Below are 18,019 nucleotides of genomic sequence, written 5' to 3'. Positions count from 1 at the left end.
CATTGCTCATTGTCAATCGAGTAATCATATGATATGGTACGTTTCTGTAGTATGTTTAGACTAGACCACAAGTCTAGTTTATTATAATGTGAGCAAGTAGTTGGTTTAACTGAGTTCTACCTTTCTCATCTGAAAGTAGAGATAATAAGAGTTTTTATTGACCCTCTTTATTAGGTGCTGTGAAGGTCAAATTAAATACAATACCCAAAATAAGTTCTTAATGTGTTATGGTCCAGGAATTAAGTTATATTCCTGTAATAGAGGAGGCAGATCATACTATTAGATAGGATAGATTAAAAGGAGCTACTCATTGAATGGGTTTACAAGTTACCAATAAACTATGAAAGAACTACTTCTGTCCTGTGGTAGACTCAGCATCTTGTAGAAGAAACTTTAGCATTAAACATTATTATGCATAAAGAGAAAACCAAAACAGTTTCATCAACAAAATTTAGGAAGCCATGCTTATATGACACTTGATCTCAGACAGAATGTCTGCAAGTGATAAAGCTGTATCTAGGAATGTGTAACTTTGTGTTGGAATGTTGAGAAAAATACATTGCCATAGTTTAGAAATCAATTCCCATAAAAGCCTGAACCAAGGAGTCTTCTCACTACAAACGGCCCTTAGAGCATGCTGGTCACTATTATATTTGTATGTTCATAATCTATAGAAATTCTAACATAGTCAGATAACATACTTGAGGCAATTTCCTTTTTGTTTATTTCTTTATAGGAAAACATGTGATTACATCAAATGCTACATGGTGTAGAGCTGTAGACTACAGTTGGTTCTGAATTACTCATCAGACTAGTCATGAAGAAATGGTTGTGATCTTTGAAGTAAGACTTTTCATTCTGATCACTGATCATCCACTCTTCTTGATCAAAGGCAAACCAGTTATCAAAAGAAGAAAGACAAAAAAAAAAAAAGAAAAACTAGGTCAAAGGTGAAAAACAAAATGAGGAACACATTGAAAGAAAACATCTCTCATTTTTAGCTTATTAGTTTATCATGTACTATGTAAAGAAATTGAAGATGTCTTATTACTGCAAAATGCTATGAGTTATACAAATTTTTCATAAATATGGATTCACAAAGAGAATGTAAAGTAACTTTGCATTAATGAATAACAATTTTTATTTCTCAGTCAAGTGGGAGGTATATTTCATAATGGAAAAGCAGGATAATTATTTCCATACAAATTGCACCCAGAATCGGTAAATAAGTTTACTTTCCAACTACTGTTTTATGTTCATGAAACATGGATAAACTAGTTCAACAAGTTTAAGGTAAAGGAGATTACTGAATGGAGTAGAGACCTGTCAGCATCTGTTCTATGGAGAGTGAGTGGTATGTGCTGTGGCTTGGATGATGACGCCTAAGATATCCGGGTCAGCTAGAACCAGTTAGTTCCTTCTACATCAGGCTAAGAGGTTCTTAAGTAAGGAATTAATGTAAGTAGACCGTAAAATCTTGAAAATCTTCAACCTTCTCCATTATTTCTTCCACTTTGACAAACTGTAACTGCTCAGTGTTCCTTCAGCTTTATTTCTGCTGGATGTTGGCTTTTTTTGTTTCTTGCCACCTGGATGATGTTGGGTGATGTTCAGAATTTTTGTCTCTCTGCTCTTGTCATCATCTTTATTGCTGGCCACAACAGATAATGAGAATCACAGTTTTAGAATCGTTTCAGCTTTCAACCACCACACGTGCATATTTTAAGCCAGTAGCTTTTGTAATTATAATTTCTTTGACCCCTTCAGATTGTCCGATCCATACCTTATGTGTTGTCCTTTCATTATAGCTTTCAATTTTTTGACCTCTTAATGTTTTTTTTTTTAACTGTTTCTGCTCAATGCCTTTATTTACACCAGTCTTCCTGTTTTAAAATGTTTCTGGCTATTAAACTACAAAAACTGTTTAACCATCAACAAAGTGTCCTGGATACCACCAACTTCAACCATCCATTTATGTTTTTCAGTTTTAAATTAAAAAAAAAAAGAACAGCTTTATGTTTCCCTGTAATTATTTTCCTTTTGATCACAATTTACAAACTCTATTGCCATTTCTTCCACTTTATCAAGAGTATTCTGTCAACCCAACACACCAGAGGCAAAAATCTCAGAATTCATTTAGTATTTAATTTACATCATTCTGTGACATTTAACATATAATGGTTCATGATGAAGTTATTTTAAATACCTCAAAGTGATCCTGCTCCTATTTTTAAAATTTAAGATAATGTCTTAATTTCTTTTAGAGGTGCAAGTGTCTGGGCCAGTGTCTTAAACACAGAAGATGTTCAATATATATTTGTTGAATAGATGAACAAATTAATTAAAAGACACTACAAAAGACCGAGTGTTGGGCGGCAGAGTAGGGGTGCTGAGCAATATGGCTGACATAACACTATTTTGTAAGTAAAACAATTGAAGCTTAAAGAGGGCAAAGGGTTTCTTGGGGTCACATCACAAATTAGGAACAGAATTAAAAGGGAAACACAGAGGCCCCGAGGTTCCACTCTGATGCTTAGTCACTGCGCCTTCCTTTCAGCTTTCAGTCATGGCTCTCCTGGTCTGAAAGAAGGATTCACTTAGAGAGAACAGTGCATATGATGTGACAGGGCGTGAGTGTCTGGACTCACAACATCTCCATATGCTCTCAGAAGAGATCTGCTGAGTTCAGCACCTTTGCTTTTCAATTCTTCCCATACCACAGTCTTCTAGTTTAAAATACAACCCTCACTTCAATTCTTTTCCACAACCATGAGGATGTTTTAGTCATTGGCGATCAAGTCACAGGGTATTTGGCAAGTGTCACAAAAGAAAGGTATTCCAAAAACACAAAACATTATTATCTCTGACACTAACAACAGGATGAGCTTCTGACACAGTTCTCAGGAGCCTCTAGCAACACTCCTACCTGCCATGGACAAGGATTAAAGAGGGAAAGATTCCCTTTGGGATATTCACATCATTTATTCCACTTACGTGTTTTCTTTCCAAAGCGGTTTGAGAGAGATGGTTTGAAGTGATATTAATTTTAGATGAAAACACACATAGGTATCTGAATGAGAAAACGTGTAGAAAGGTTTGAAAAATTAACATATAAAACTGCACTTGTTTGTTCTTTACAAGCGTTTTCTTTTGTGGCATGGAGTTGTTTTCTGCCAAAAGCATTGGATTTGGCTGGAGAAGGCAGAATAAAGAAAGATTATGAGAGATTTTGGGAGAACTCTATGTTTCTCAATACAGAAATGAAGGACTCATATTTTAATCTTTATGCATTATAGATATTTACACACCAAATTAACATTCATATTACAAGACATTCCATTCAGAAACACTACAGTTTTATGAAAACGTTACACACAGTCACCCAGAAGCCTTTACCAGATTTAGTCATTTTACTTAATTATTGCAAAAAGTCAGGAAAACACTATCATAATGCCTTTAAAGCAATGATGCCTGAGGCAAGGATGTGTCAATGGAATCAAATTTTATTACAAGAAAGCCATCAGATATCCAGTAATCAAGATAGTCTTGTGGCAACTTTATGCATCTTACCTATCTCCACTGCACTTGCTCTTATGTGGAAAGCCACTGAGTAGTACAACTTCTGGGCACCAGAACCATTTTTAATGAGGCTCTCAGTTACATAGCATAGAGATAAGATGTATTTGCAGCACGCCAAGGACAGAAGCATCCTCACTGCACATCCACAGGACTGCAACAAATTCCTTTTGGACTACTGTTAGTGTACTAAATGTCCAAATTCTGATGCCACTCATATCTGGAGACATTTTGGAACTCTCTCCTGTCACCTGCAGCAGGAAACTGCAACTCTTTATTCTGTGCAGGAACCTTTTGAATGAAAGAAAGAAAAAGGGGTTTCATCCCTTACTTAGCTGGGCAAATAGAGGTCTAAAATAGCAGTGTATTATGAAGTTATTCTGTATAGCAGCTAAGCCACCACCTTCAGCACAGTTATTTTTTTTACCACATATCAGACTTTAAAAAGTCTGATAACCTTCCCAAAGTGATTCTTAGCATTCATTCACTGACACGCAGTCCACTCTAGACAGAAATCTCTCAGAGTAAATACTTCTACACACACACACACACACACACACACACACACACACACACACACACACACACAGGTCAAGTATTAGCATAGGAGTGGGAAGAGGCCAATTCCTAACTAGAAATTAAATCACACAAATATTGATTCATTTGTGACAGTAAATCACCTTTCAAAGCAGTGTAACTCCAAACCAAAGGTCATATAATATTCAACAATTACACATGTGGAATTTAAGATGTATACACATGTATTTCCACACAAATTTATATATAATAAAAAGCCTGATCAACATTTGTTGGAAGTTTCACTATTTCTCATCTTTGCCAACCTCCTGGTTGGTATCTGGCCCTTGATTGAAGATTTGTGGAAGTGATAAGAACAATCAAAAGCAGTTTTACGTGAAAGCGGTCAAGGGGTAAAACAGAGACTGAGGGTGTGAGGCTGGAGACTGAAAAGAATTGATCAATGTTGCCCTTATTTTTCTCAGCCTTTTCAGAATCAACCAACCAACCAACAAACAAATAACCCTCTGAAGGACACACATCATTTTTCAGTCAAAATAAAACAAATGATGTAAAAAAAAAAAAAAAAAAAACCCCTTCCCTCTGTACTTTCAATAAAATACACAGTTCTGCAATATGGCATCTTGAGAGAAATGAAAACTGGGACATGCCTTCAGCATTTGAGTCTCTGTGTGAGGTCCATCCATGACCAGCAGGGTGTGCTCAAACTGAGCATATCACTTTCAATCTACTGTCCTGAAGTCCAGCCATCTGTCCAGCTTCATCCTATCATGCACCCTCATGAATCATTGGCTCAACTGGAAATACATGGCACAACTACATCACAACATTGTCTATATTTCTGGCAGAGTTTGGTATAATGAAGGCTTTTGGAACACCAATGGATTCTATGCCTACATAGCTTTGAATTACTGAAATTCATTTGAGTGGACATATTTCTGAACAATGATCCTCAGCTCCCTTTAGGAACATCACCAGGTTTCATGGCATTGATGGCATGCAACTTTTAAATTTAGCCTGAATTAGTTTCTGTGCTCCTTTATCTACATCTCCAACAAAAAGTTCTCATTCGGGTCACTGTAATAACCATTTTTACAGTGATGTCAGAACGACCACATTAACACGTTGATTTCTTGCAAGGATTATCTGAAATCCCATGGCAGATGACTTCATTCGCTGAGGTACAACAAGACGTTGGGAAAATATAATAATTTAGGGAGGGAAGGATAGCAATATCTAGTAATGCATGCTACATGTACAGCACAGTTGATTTCTTCAGTAGTTATTCATGCCTGGTAGCATTAACTGGTGGTGGTGTGAATAGGGATGGCCCCCATAGGTTCATATATTCTAATGCTTGGTTATTAGGGAGTGGCACTACTTGACAGGGATTAGGAGGTGTGGTCTTGTTGGAGTAGGTGTGTCTTTGTTGGAAGAAGTGTGTTACGGGGAGGGGGGTGGGCTTTGGGATTTCAAACGTCATAGGCCTTAATGGAGAGCCCACTGCTATGATTCTGTTAAATGGGCACAATACTAAACTGTCTGACAAGTAGCTATCTTTGTATCTATAGGCAAGTGCAGCAGTCAGACTTCATGAGGTCATCTTTTTGCAGTAAGTGATGATGGATACAGAAATCCACATTGGTCAGCATCCCAAGCATGGCAGATTGGAGAGTGCTCGGTTCTACAGAGGATATTGATATCACCCCTTTCCCTTCTTCCAGGCTGAGACTTCATCATAGAAGCCAGGGCAGAAAGACTGTGAGAGCCAGAGGTAATGAATGAAAACAGTGTTTTCTGGACATGACAAGACTGTTGCACACATGAATACACAGTGGTTGTGACTGTGTGTATAAGCCTGTGTAAGATGAAGTCAGCTGAAATCCCAGAATGGAGCACAGAGGCTCTCAGGAAGCACTACCCCTGCTCAGGTGCTACACTGGCAGTTGGTGGCCGTTGGATGAGGGAGTTCGTTTTCTTAGGGATGTGGTCTCTGAGAAGCTATCCATGCCTTAGTTGATGTCCTTAAACTCATGCATATAACAGGCACTACCATGTGAACTCAGTGGGTTTAAAAGCAAAGTGCATGAAGTTGGAAGGGAAAATTAATTGGGAAGAAATTTGAAGAGAAGGAAAAAGGGACGGACTTAGTGAAAATGTACTGTATACACATGTATTACATTTTCAAAGAATAGAAAAGTAAGTGTTCTTTCTCTCTCTCTCTCTCTCTCTCTCTTTCTCTCTCTCTCTCTTTCTCTCTCTGTGTGTGTGTGTGTGTGTATATTTGTGTGTGTGTATACAAAGTCTCACTCTGTAACTCTGTAACGCTACATAGACCACAATGGCCTGGAACTTGTGGAAATCTTCTTGCCTTTTCTTCTTGATTGCTAGGATTAAAGTTGTGCACAATCATGCCCAGATAGGAATGAATGTTTTCCCCCTTTAGGAAGCTTTCCTTGGTATTCTCATCACTGAAACTCATTTTCCTGGTACACAGTCAATATTCAAGAAAAAATTTTAGGAAGAATGCTTGACTGAATGAATGTCTTTAGAGATCTCTACATGTGCTCCTAGAGAGAGTTAACTTGGACAACTTGAGAAAGTATTGGTGGGCAGAATTTTGTAACAGCTATGGATTATAATGAAAAGCATTTGGTTACTGGATTAAGCAAAGTTATTCCAGAATGCTATTGTAGGAGCTGAAGAGATGGCTGCTCTCCCAGAGGACCTAGGTTCAATTTCTAATACCTACATGGTGGTTTAGAGCTGTCTGTAATTTCACTTCCAGAAGGATACAGCATCTTCTTCTGGCCTCTGTGGATACTAGGCACACAGATGGTACACACACACACACACACACACACACACACAGACCTATTTGCATAACATTAAATGAAAGAAATTTAAAATGTTATTTTAAGTAAGCAAGAGACATTGAAGTAAGTGTTCTAATATAAAAACAACAACAACAACAACAAAAGTTTGGATGTACTGCAGTGAGGCAATAAGAAATTGGGATTTTCATTTAATATATTTTAAAAATAGAGCAGCTTCAGTCATTTGTTTAGTCAGTAAACTATGAGGAAACAAGAGTGGTCATAGCCCATATTTTGTCTCTGAGAAGTTACAGTCTGGTCAAATGTAGATAATTTTATGGCATAAGACAATCCTACAAGGATGAAAACACTTGACTGAGGAGAATGTAATAGAACAAATGCAGAAAAAAATTCAGGGTGAAATAGGTGACTTAAGTTAAATTTGCAGACCAAACTAGAGTGAAGTAGGATGGGGAAGGCTGCAAGGCAGACATTCTTAGGATGCATCAAACTAAACAAGTGATTCATTTCCTTAGAAAGAACTTTCATGGAGGGATGAGAAGAGCAGAGTGGCAAAATCCCACTGACAGGGATGCCAGTGCTGCTAGTAGAAGAGTTATACCTCTATTTCTTATAAACTTAGGACACTTCCATGAATTAAGCCTTGGTTCCACATCTACAAGGTGAGAACAGAATAAAGAACCATAAAATGTAGAACTCTATTGCAGACACCAAGGTGGATGAATGAACAAGGTGCTATATTCTTTCTTAAAAATCATGACCATTTTTAGCATGCTTTTGCATACCATCATTACTCTGAAATGCTGAACAGGGGTCCAACTCTAGGTGGGATGTCTCTGAGAGTCTCTGTGGGCACCCGAATCCAGTAGAGATGTTTGAGGAAGATTACATTGGACTCTGCCCAACATTGCCTACATTCTCTGCATTTGTTTCTTGAGGCTTTACCCTGTTATCTTCACAATGATGGTTTTATGTTTAATTTAACTGTAAATCACATAAAAGAGTTGTGACTGCTATGTCAGAAGACTTAAAAACCAAGCTAATGTCACTCCAAGTGCTAGAAGAGTTTATAAAGTCAGACATATTTGTCAAAATGATCCAGTCAAGTATGGAGGCATTAGAGAGATACTATGAGATGTTATTTAAATTTCTTCAGGATCTAAAGGATGGAAACTGATTTAGCAGAGAGCCTATGTTCTATATTGGTTAAGATGAGGATTTATGGCTGTTTAAAATAACATGAGTCAAGGCAAAAATGTCTCTACAAAGCAATTAAGTAAATACTATACTTATGTTATTTTCTAAGAAACATGTTTACACTAGAATATGTCAATTTAGGAAGTATCAATGTAATGTTGTGTTTTGTTCATATTACACAAATGTATAATGGTGATGGCAGACAGGCATTAACTTTTTTGTGCTGAAAAAGGTATCTGTACTGGCTGGTTTTGTGTGGCAACTTGACACAAGCTACAGTCATCAGAAAGGAAGGAGCCTCAGTTGAGGAAATGCCTACATAAGAGCCAGGTATAAGACATTTTCTCAATTAGTGATCAATGGGGGTGAGACCCGTCCCATTGTGAGTAGTGCCATTCCTGGGATGGTTGTCCTGGTTTCTTTAAGAAAGCAGGCTGACTGAGGATGGATTCTCAGGTGGGGCAGTCTCTGGATGGCCTTTCCTTCAGTCTCTGTTCCACACTGTCTCTGTAGCTCCTCCCATGGGTGTTTTTTGTGATTGGGTTACCTCACTCAGGATGATACCTGCAGCCACTATGAAAGAATGGACTTTATTGTCCGGTAAAGCAGCAAGGCCTGGAAACAAAATTCAGCACAGTCACAAGATACTGATGCAGCCAACCAGGGGCAAACATGAGGTGAAGTTCACAGGTGTTCTTTCTTCCTCAGGGCCACACATGGTTAAAAGATGATGAGGCAACACATTGTAAGTAGTGTGAGAAGGAATTCTCCATTTCCTGGAGGGAGTAATGTATGTATGGGCCAATCCTTAGTTCCCTGGAAAAGCCTGGCTTTTCACTACAGCTCTGCCAATTGGTCTGCTGAAGGTCCTTGTCCTTAGTTCTCTACTGACTGGCATGGGTGGGGCAGTGAGCTTCTGTGTAGAGCTGCTGTGTATACCACTGGCAGCCCTCCATATGCAATTGCTTGACTAACTAAAGCAAACCATCTAATTAGTAGAGGCTGTCTAAATGCACATAGGTCTATGACATAGCCATTTATAGAAGTCACGCTTTACAAAGTATGATAGGTGCAGGGTCCCAGCTTCAAACTAATCTTAACTGCCTTTGTCTTACCTTGTAACACCACTGCCGAAACCGTGGCTGTATTTTCTGCAATGCCTGCTCTAGCAACAAGGTGGTCCTGCCCTCCTACCCTAAGCTACTGTGCATGTGTGACAACTGTCATATCCTGCTATTGCAGTGCTGCCCCTCCACAGATTCCTGAAGCCATCAGCCCTACTGGCAGGGACATTAGCCTGTTGACCTCCATCTCCAGAGTGAAGGAAAGCCTCAGGTATAGTGCCAAACTTGGGATCTCCAGAGACCTTTAGGGACCCAAGAGAATCAAAGAAAAGACTGTAACCTTCACCAGGCTTTCAGCCTTGGAAGAGAGTGCCAAGTGGCTGCTGAGCACTTACCCATAGAGTCACTTCCTCTGGGGATCCATCCCATATACAGTAACCAAACCCAGAGACTATTGTGGATGCCAACAAGTGCTTGCTGACAGGAGCCTGATATAGCTGTCTCCTGAAAGGCTCTTTTAGTGCCTGAAAAAATACAGAGGTGGATGCTCTCAGCCAACCATTGGACTTGGGTCCAATGCATGACAGGGTCATGCATTGACTGGAAGTTGGATGTACAGGGTCCCCAATGCATGAGCTAGAGAAAAGACTCAAGGAGCTGAAGGGGTTTGCAGCCCCATAGGAGGAACAACAATATGAACTAACTAGTACCCTCAGAGCTCCCAGGGTCTCAATCACCAACCAAAGAGTACACATGGAGGGAATCAAAGCTCCAACCTCATATGTAGCAGAGGATGGCCTAGTCAGTCATCAAAGGAGGAGAGGCCCTTGGTCCTGTGAAGGTTCTATGCCCCAGTGTAGGGCAATGCCAGGGCCAGGAGGCAGGAGAGGGTGGGTTGGTGAGCAGGGGGAGTGGGGAGGGGATAGGGGGTTTTTGAAGGGGAAACCAGGAAGGGGATAACCTTTGAAATGTAAATAAAGGAAATATCTAATAAGAGAGAGAAAGAGAAAGAGAGAAAGAGAAAGAGAAAGAAAGAGAGAGAGAGAGAGAGAGAGAGAGAGAGCCAGCAGTCTGAGAAAGCCATATGAAGGAAGCCAGTAGTTATCCTCCTCCTTGGCCTCTGCATCAGCTCTTGATTCCAGATTCCTGCCCTGTATGAGTTCTTGTCTTGACTTCTTTTGGTGATGTGGAAGTATAAACCAAATAAATCCTTTTCTTCCCAAATTGCTTTATGGTCATGTGTTTCTTCACAGCAGTAGAAACCCTAAGCCAATATTTTTAGAAGTCAATGAGTTCCTTTTTAAAAAATATGGACAAAGATTTTTTTTTCTTAAAATGCTGTTATAACAAAATTAATATGTACTTAAGCAAGAAAAACATAAAATTCAAAACAATTGCCACTACTGTTGGTATTCTGTTATGTACATTTTTTAAATGATTTTGTAAAAATAACATCGGCTATTATATGATAACTACTGAAACAAACACAATGAAAAATATTGGTTAAAAAGCAGATACCTATTTGTCATTCAGCAGAGGGCTTCCAGTGAGATGGTGAGTGTGTGCTGCTCTCTGCCCATGTCTTACTTTAGTGTCACTGTGAAGGACATGCACATCCAACTCCCAGTCAAAGGAAGTGAAAAGGTAAGAAGCTGTGTTATATTTCAGACTACCAGCAGTACTCCCTGTAGGAAAAAGAGGTTGTACTTCTAATGTTCTTTGCCAAAGTAAACATGCTTGGAAGCACAAGTCATTTTGCTTTGTGATAGGATTTTTCTTGTAGTCTCACCAATAATGCATGTTTGTAGAAGAATTATTCTTACAAAAATGGAAGAATATATCTAGTCTCTCTCTCTCTTTTTTTTTTTTACAGGGATGAGGTAGAGATATACACAAAGAGACATTGACACATGTTACATAGAGATCTGAGTGTTTTCATATAGATACTGGAATTTCTAAGTTTTAAGAGTAGGGGTTGAATCTAGATATCAAAGAACTGAAGGAAATAGTCAAAGGTCAAATGCCTTCATACTTCCATCCCTACCAATATTATTTTGAAATGCTTGATAATTCATTAGCTGTGGAAGTTACAGAGTGAGTTATCACTATTAATAAAGTCTCTCCTGACCATTCATGCATAGGTGAAATTCATGAAGTTTTTCAAATTTCTATGTAAGTATTACAAAACCAATGGAATGCAATCTGTATGGAATCTTTAGAGTGTCATATTTGACACAGTTTCTGATGGTGCCATTTTTAGACAATAGTAGTTGCAAATATTCTTATGTTGCACATGTCTTAGAACCCAAGAAGAACTTAAGTGGAACAATGCTATTATAGGGTTTTGTGGAAAGCATTGATTGCTTACATCCAGTCTTACCATGCTATGCGTGGTAGCATCAGATTTAAATGCAGTTGGGTTTGGGAAGTTTAGCTCGAAGGAGGTTTGAAAGTCCTGAAGAGGAAGATGATCTGAAAAAGCAGCCCGCCATCAGAGGTCCATAAGTCAGCACACTTTCTCCTGGAAGGAGAATCTCCATAAGGTGCTACCAGCAGCTGGGTTGCAAAGGGCTCAGCTTGGGCAGTGGAAAGAGAAAGGGGAAAGGTCCACTTTCATAAGAACGATGATAAAACTAGGTGTGCCTTGCACAAGACAATTAAAGAGAAGCAGGAACAGCTGCAGAGTAAGGAGCTGACAGGCACACCAAACTCAGTTGCCAAAGAGGCCTGAATAAAGACCTACAGGAAACATATCTATGCATGTCTGGAGATAAGAGACAAATGGTTATGGAGAATTAATGTGTCTAGAATGTTATGAGTGATCATCTGAAGCAATGAAGATTAAGAGATAGAAGGAATTGTTCAGGCAGTTATTTTTTATTATAGAAATGTACTGTGTAAATCTACATTAAGACACGCTCGGGTTTCTACACTTGTGCCAGTCAGTTGTGATCTGATTTTTTAAAAATATTTTAAAAAGTCCCCCATCTATTTATGTATAGGCTAAAGGACATTAATTAAACACACCTTACAAATAGTTCGAATCTATGACAATACTTTTATAATTTAAAAGTATTTCTCATACTTATAATGTACAGTACTTAGCTAACTTCCTTTTCATTGCGAACAATGAGCTTTTAAGACATTACTGCTTGGTATAAGAATGCCTTTTTACCCTAACGTTGCTAATGTGGATTTAAAGCAGAATAATGTAAATCTTTCAAATGTTTTTTTCTTCAAATTATGTAGCATTTTCTCTCCCATTTTTTCCCACAGCATAATATAGTCTGACAAAAAGTAAGTGTGATTTTAATTGTTAGACTGTTTATTCCAGAGAGCACTTACAGTAATTAACATATTTTCTCTAGTCTTCTCATTTTGTTAATGATATCTTATTGAAGGCTGTGCAGTAATTACTGCCCACTGAGGTACATACACTGAAACAAATTAATGGCCAATGACCAATAATGATTACACTTGTAATTATCTATTGTGAAGTATAAGCAGAAAAATGAAATTACAAACAATGTTCTTTGAAGCTAAAATTAAACTGTTTTGTTAAAATGATAACAATTGTATTAATGAGTCAACTGAGAAATGATGTTCTATGGCTTTATCATTCCTATTAGTTTCGTGTAAGTTATAGGAGACTGCTTTTTCCAGTGTTTTCCAGTTTCACCATGAAGAACAAAAGTAAATGTGTTAAAAGTAAAATACATTGTATATTTACATTTATGTGTTGATGTATGTAGGATGCATTTACCTCAATATCAACAACCTAATTTTTCTGTGACTATTATTAATGTCCCTTTTCATTCTTTAGAAGAAAATTTCCCCCCTTGCTTCTCTACTCTGGGGAAGTGCAAGAACGCCTTATGCAATGACAATGACCTTTAAGTCTCTGCTCTACCTGGTATGTGTAAGGGGTATCAGATTAGTTCGTAAATAGTGTACTCTTTCCAGAATGACAGGAGCAAGAAGGAGGTGAATAGACACTCAGGCAACCCAGGGGACACAGTTTGAGTATGTTGCTAAGTCACTGAGGCTCCTCTCTCTTTACACTAAACACACAGACTCTACATATGGAAAATAATTATTATAAACCTTGTGCGGAACCTAGTATGAGGAGTTGTTGATATTCACTGGACTGCAGGGCTGAAGACCTGGGGCATAACTCTGTTTGGCTCGCTCACTGGCTTTATCGTCTTTGGACTTCGGCTTTCGGGCTGGAAGAGCAGGAGTGCATCCATGCTACGGGTTACCCACAGGCTTTGAGTTCTAATTGTGTTTAATCTAGGAGCACAGAAGATCTTATCAGCAGCTAAATTCTCGTGAACAAGTGTCCCATCATATTTTCAGAAGATTTTGATTATTTGGGGTACAGTTCATGGTCAAATTTCTCATAATCATCAGATCTTATTAAATACCTAAGATATGGAATAGAATAATAGATTTATTTTCCTGTGCATGGAAAAGCGAACAACCACACTTAAGTCTGTATAAGTAGTTGCAATATACATAATACAGTTAAGGTACTTCAAATGTTGTTTTAGTGATAATAGTTATCACGTTTGTGCATAATGGTATTGTGGGGAGCCACAGCTGCCACCCTATATACATATATATTGAACACCTGGTCTCCAGCCAGAGCAGAGAGCATTAAGATAAACAAGCCTTAGTTGGAAAAGCTGTGTGCCTCTAGTTTGTGATGCAAGCTGGCATGATTTCCCGCAGCCTATTGTGCTTTGCCACATAGCTGATGCTGATTGGGACCAGGGAAAGTATTTAACCCACAAGGGCTGGGGGCTGAGAGAGTAGAATAGTAAGTATGTAGTATAGTAAGTAAGATAGAAATAATTAGGAGTAAGTATGTATAGATAGGAGTAAGTATGTATGGTGATAGTAAGTAAGATGTATGAGAAATAGTAAGTATGTAGAGATATAGATATAGATATAGATAGAATTAGAGGTAAGATGTAAGAATTAGGAGTAAGTATGTAGAATTAGGGCTGGTGATGGGTTAGGAGAGATTTAGGAGTAAGTATGTAGAATTGGGGCTGGTAATGGGATAGGAGAGAATATGTAGATATAGAAGTAAGATGTAAGGACAGATGTAAGATGTAGAATTAGGAATAAGTGTGTAACTAATAAGATGTAACTAATAAGATGTAAGTAGTAATAAGTAAGACGTAAGAAGAAGATATAGAAGAATATAAAAGAAGCTAGCTAGAGAAGAAGTAAAAATGAAGGTTCCTGATTAAAATGCATGGAGAAGGGCTCGGTGTTTGCCTCCTTATTTCCGATGGACGGGTAAGGCTGCCAACATGGTATTTTATTTCTTACAAGAAGCTGAGGCTCAGAACTAATGTCTATGTATATTTGTAACTTGACTCATATTTTTAATATAAATTCCTTTGAAAGAAGATAAATGAACATTAAACATGTTTTTTTGGACACTTCAAATATCAATGTGTTGTTTTAAAGTGTTTTGAGTGTAAAATATCTTGCTTCCAATAAATTTTATTGTACAATGAAACTATTAAAGCTTGATTCTTTGAATTGTTTTATTATCTGGATATGAATATCAAAATGGAATTGTTATCTTACTATTATGAGTTGAATAACATATCCAAACTACCCTTTTCACATATATAAAAATTGAACATACTAAGAATGAACTTGCTAATTATGAATATCTAAAATCTCAGCCATAGAGATTTTAGCTGAACAATCTAGGCTTCTTTATGGCCAAATAACAAAAGCTGAGAAAAGCTGCCATATTTACCTCGAGATTGTTTAGGATTTTTATGTTTTATGTTTTCATTTTTGTTCATAAGAACTGGTCTCTAAGGCCCATGAACTTGGCTTAGATATTTGACAGCTTTTTTAAAATTTATTTTTGATTTGGATGTTTTTTCAGAATGTCTTGACCACTCATCTCATGTCTGAGCAAGCACTGTACAGTGACTTCTTCCAAGTTTTCATGCTATTTCTAATTAATAATGTCAGTTTCTATAGATTATTTTGAAAAAAAAAACAGGCTTTCACACAGAGCTTACTAGATAAATTACAAGATATTTTACAAAGAAATGTTTTAGAATAGATTTTGATGGCAAATTTATTGTTTGGTTAAAGTGAAAAAAGATAGGACAGAAGTAGTCTCTCCTTTATGACATGCATCTCACTTGGAGTGGCTTCCCATTCCTGTAACTCTAATCAGACCCAGGAGGGCTGGCAAACTGAAGCTGAAACTTAACACTTCACAGCTAACTTAGCCTCATTATTATCAATAGATTTTAATCATGTCCAACAGTGGTATAATATCATCAGTTATAATTTTAAAAGTCCAAGTAAGTCTAAGAAAATTATTATCTAAAATTGTGATGGAAAAAGATGTTGTGTCTGGTTCTGAAATCATGGAAATGTTGGTTTTCATGGCTTGGTTGACTTTTTCAAGACTACTTGAAGAAAGTTAATTGAGAGACAAAACATGCAAATACCTTTAAGGTTGTGACTTTAGTAAGTGGAAGTTGTGGTGAGGTCTCTAAGAGCTGTGTCTACCTTCTAGGTTTCCTTCTGAACTTCTGTAAAGCGGATCTTTCATTAAGAAGTGCTTTATCTTCTACTGATGTGCTGCATTTCTCATTTGGGAACATTACTAAAGTCCTTCCAGAAATCATCTGCTGTCTGTAGATGTCAGTATTAATGGCTCATTTTATGTCTGTGTAATTCCAAATGGTCAGCATTAGACATAATCTCAGCTTAAAAATGTTAAATGTGTGTATCCTTAGTTCAAGGGGGAAAAAAACCTAAAGAATAAATCCCTTTCTCGACATTGCTCCCATTTTCTGAAAACTTCTGATCAAGCTACTTTCCCCCAGAGAATGGCATTCTGTCCACAAAAACACCACTTTTTATTATTGATAGTTTTGGGAACATTTCAACATCTCTGTTCAAGGACTGGCTGGGCCATATTTACACAGGGTTTTCAAGCCATCTGAACTCAGCTACAGCTGAAAATGGTGCCTACGGTGCAGACGGGGTGAATCCACCTAGAATTTGTTGAATTAAGTTCTTGCACCTGGACATAATTGTTGGGCCGCTGTGCTGGGGTTTTCTTAAGCTACTGCTAAAACAAATTAGCTCAATTTAAACTGGCATCCAGTAGAGAAGCAACAACTCACTTCATATAATGTTTTTCAAATAATTATTTTTGTATTACCATTTTTACCTCATGAATATTTTCCTGGGGGGCCAGGCAAGGAAAAATGTGGCTAAACAAGAGATATGGTAAAATTCTGCTAAAGTTGTAGGCTCTGATGTTATTGCAGTATAACTAAGATACTGATTGGTATACGGGTATAATTTCAGTCAAGCTGGATTATTTTTCCTTACGAAACATGGCATGGATTCCTGAAGTACGTTTCAGGAAATAATCTCGTGTCTTTATACAGATTTGTAATGATTACTATACTTTCTGCTTATGTAATGCCGTGACTATCTTTGCAGGTAGACAAAAAAGCATGTGGGAATTACGATGCACAGAATACAAGATTTACTTGTGCTTGTCACTAGACTTTGTGAATCTCATTTGGTTATGCATTTTTAAGTTTTTTTATACTTGGCAATAAACTTCACACATTTTTCTGGAAATCCAACAAATTCAAGACTTTAGTGATTGAGAAGAGTGAGATCATGAAACCAGAAGAGGCCGCCTCTTGTAGCCAGGTAGGAACCCCCAGTGGAGCGTTAAGAACCCAGCCACCAAACTTTCCACCCCAAATGTGTCATGTCTAAAAGCAATGCAGGAACAAAGACAGATCAGAGACTGAAGGAATGGCCAAAAATAACTGGCCTAACTTGAGACCAATCCTATGGGCAAGCACTAATCACTGACGCTATTAGGAGTCCAGCATGGGTGTCCTGTGAGAGGCTCTACTCAGCAGTTGACTGAAACAGATGCAGATACTCACAGCCAAATATTGGTTGGAAGTTGGGGCCTCTTATGGAATAATTGAGGGTAGGGGGAGGATTGAAGGCCCTGAAAGGGATAGGAACTCCACAAGAAGACCAACAGATCAACTAACTTGGATCCTTGGGACTCTCTGAGATTGAGTCTCCAACTTAAAGAACATACACGGGCTAGACTGAAGTCCCTGGCACACAGAGCTGCCTTTTCTGGCCACAGTGGGAGATGATGCACCTAGCCCTGTAAAGACTTGATGCACTAAGGTGAGGGATACCTGGGTGGTCCCACCTTCTCAGTGAAGGGGAGGGGGTTAGGGGAGGTACTCTGGGAGGGAGGAAATGGGAGGGAAGGCGAAATTTTGGTATGTAAATTAATTAATTAATTAAAAAATAAAATAGTACTACTATTAAACAAATAGACAAAACATAACAAAATAAAACAAGAAAGAGAGGAATAGGACTAAGGTTTACAGGGTTAGAGGACCCAGACACAATTTTCTGTGCGTTCATGAATAGCCACCTAATTCAAATTTCACGGCCAGCAAGTGGGTGTCAGACAGGACTTTTAGCAGGAAAGGATGGGAAGTTTCTGGTTCCCTAATGTTTTCATTTTAACTAGGGAGGAATACTGCCCCCGCCCCCCGAAGAGGAAACAAAGCAAGAATGTTATTTCAGTCATTTTTTTAAGGACTATGGAGAACATAGTATGGGCTAGCCTAGATATGCTGAGGTTTTTTGGTGGAAGGTTTTGTGAAGCATGCATCAGTATGTACATGTGACCAATGTCCACAGAGCTTCCTTTTTGTTCTTTTGTACTTTGAATGCCTTGCCACTGCTTAA

General features: G+C 38.1%; 1 long non-coding RNA gene and 1 pseudogene across 1 annotated transcript; both read left to right on the top strand.

Annotated features, from left to right (window-relative positions):
- Nucleotides 1-254: 254 nt before the first annotated feature.
- LOC116072006 lies at nt 255-9,339 on the top strand. Its single transcript, XR_004111276.1, has 4 exons — nt 255-843; nt 5,838-5,887; nt 8,856-8,892; nt 9,317-9,339. It is a non-coding gene; the product is annotated as an uncharacterized LOC116072006 (long non-coding RNA).
- A 7,525-nt stretch (nt 9,340-16,864) lies between these two features.
- The window catches only part of LOC116072003, a 3,751-nt pseudogene continuing 2,596 nt past the window's right edge, over nt 16,865-18,019 (top strand).

This window comes from Mastomys coucha, unplaced genomic scaffold, assembly GCF_008632895.1.
Source record: "Mastomys coucha isolate ucsf_1 unplaced genomic scaffold, UCSF_Mcou_1 pScaffold23, whole genome shotgun sequence".
Classification (NCBI taxonomy): domain Eukaryota; kingdom Metazoa; phylum Chordata; class Mammalia; order Rodentia; family Muridae; genus Mastomys; species Mastomys coucha.
The sequence above is the reverse complement of the archived record's forward strand: the minus strand, read 5'-3'. Positions and strand labels throughout refer to the sequence as shown.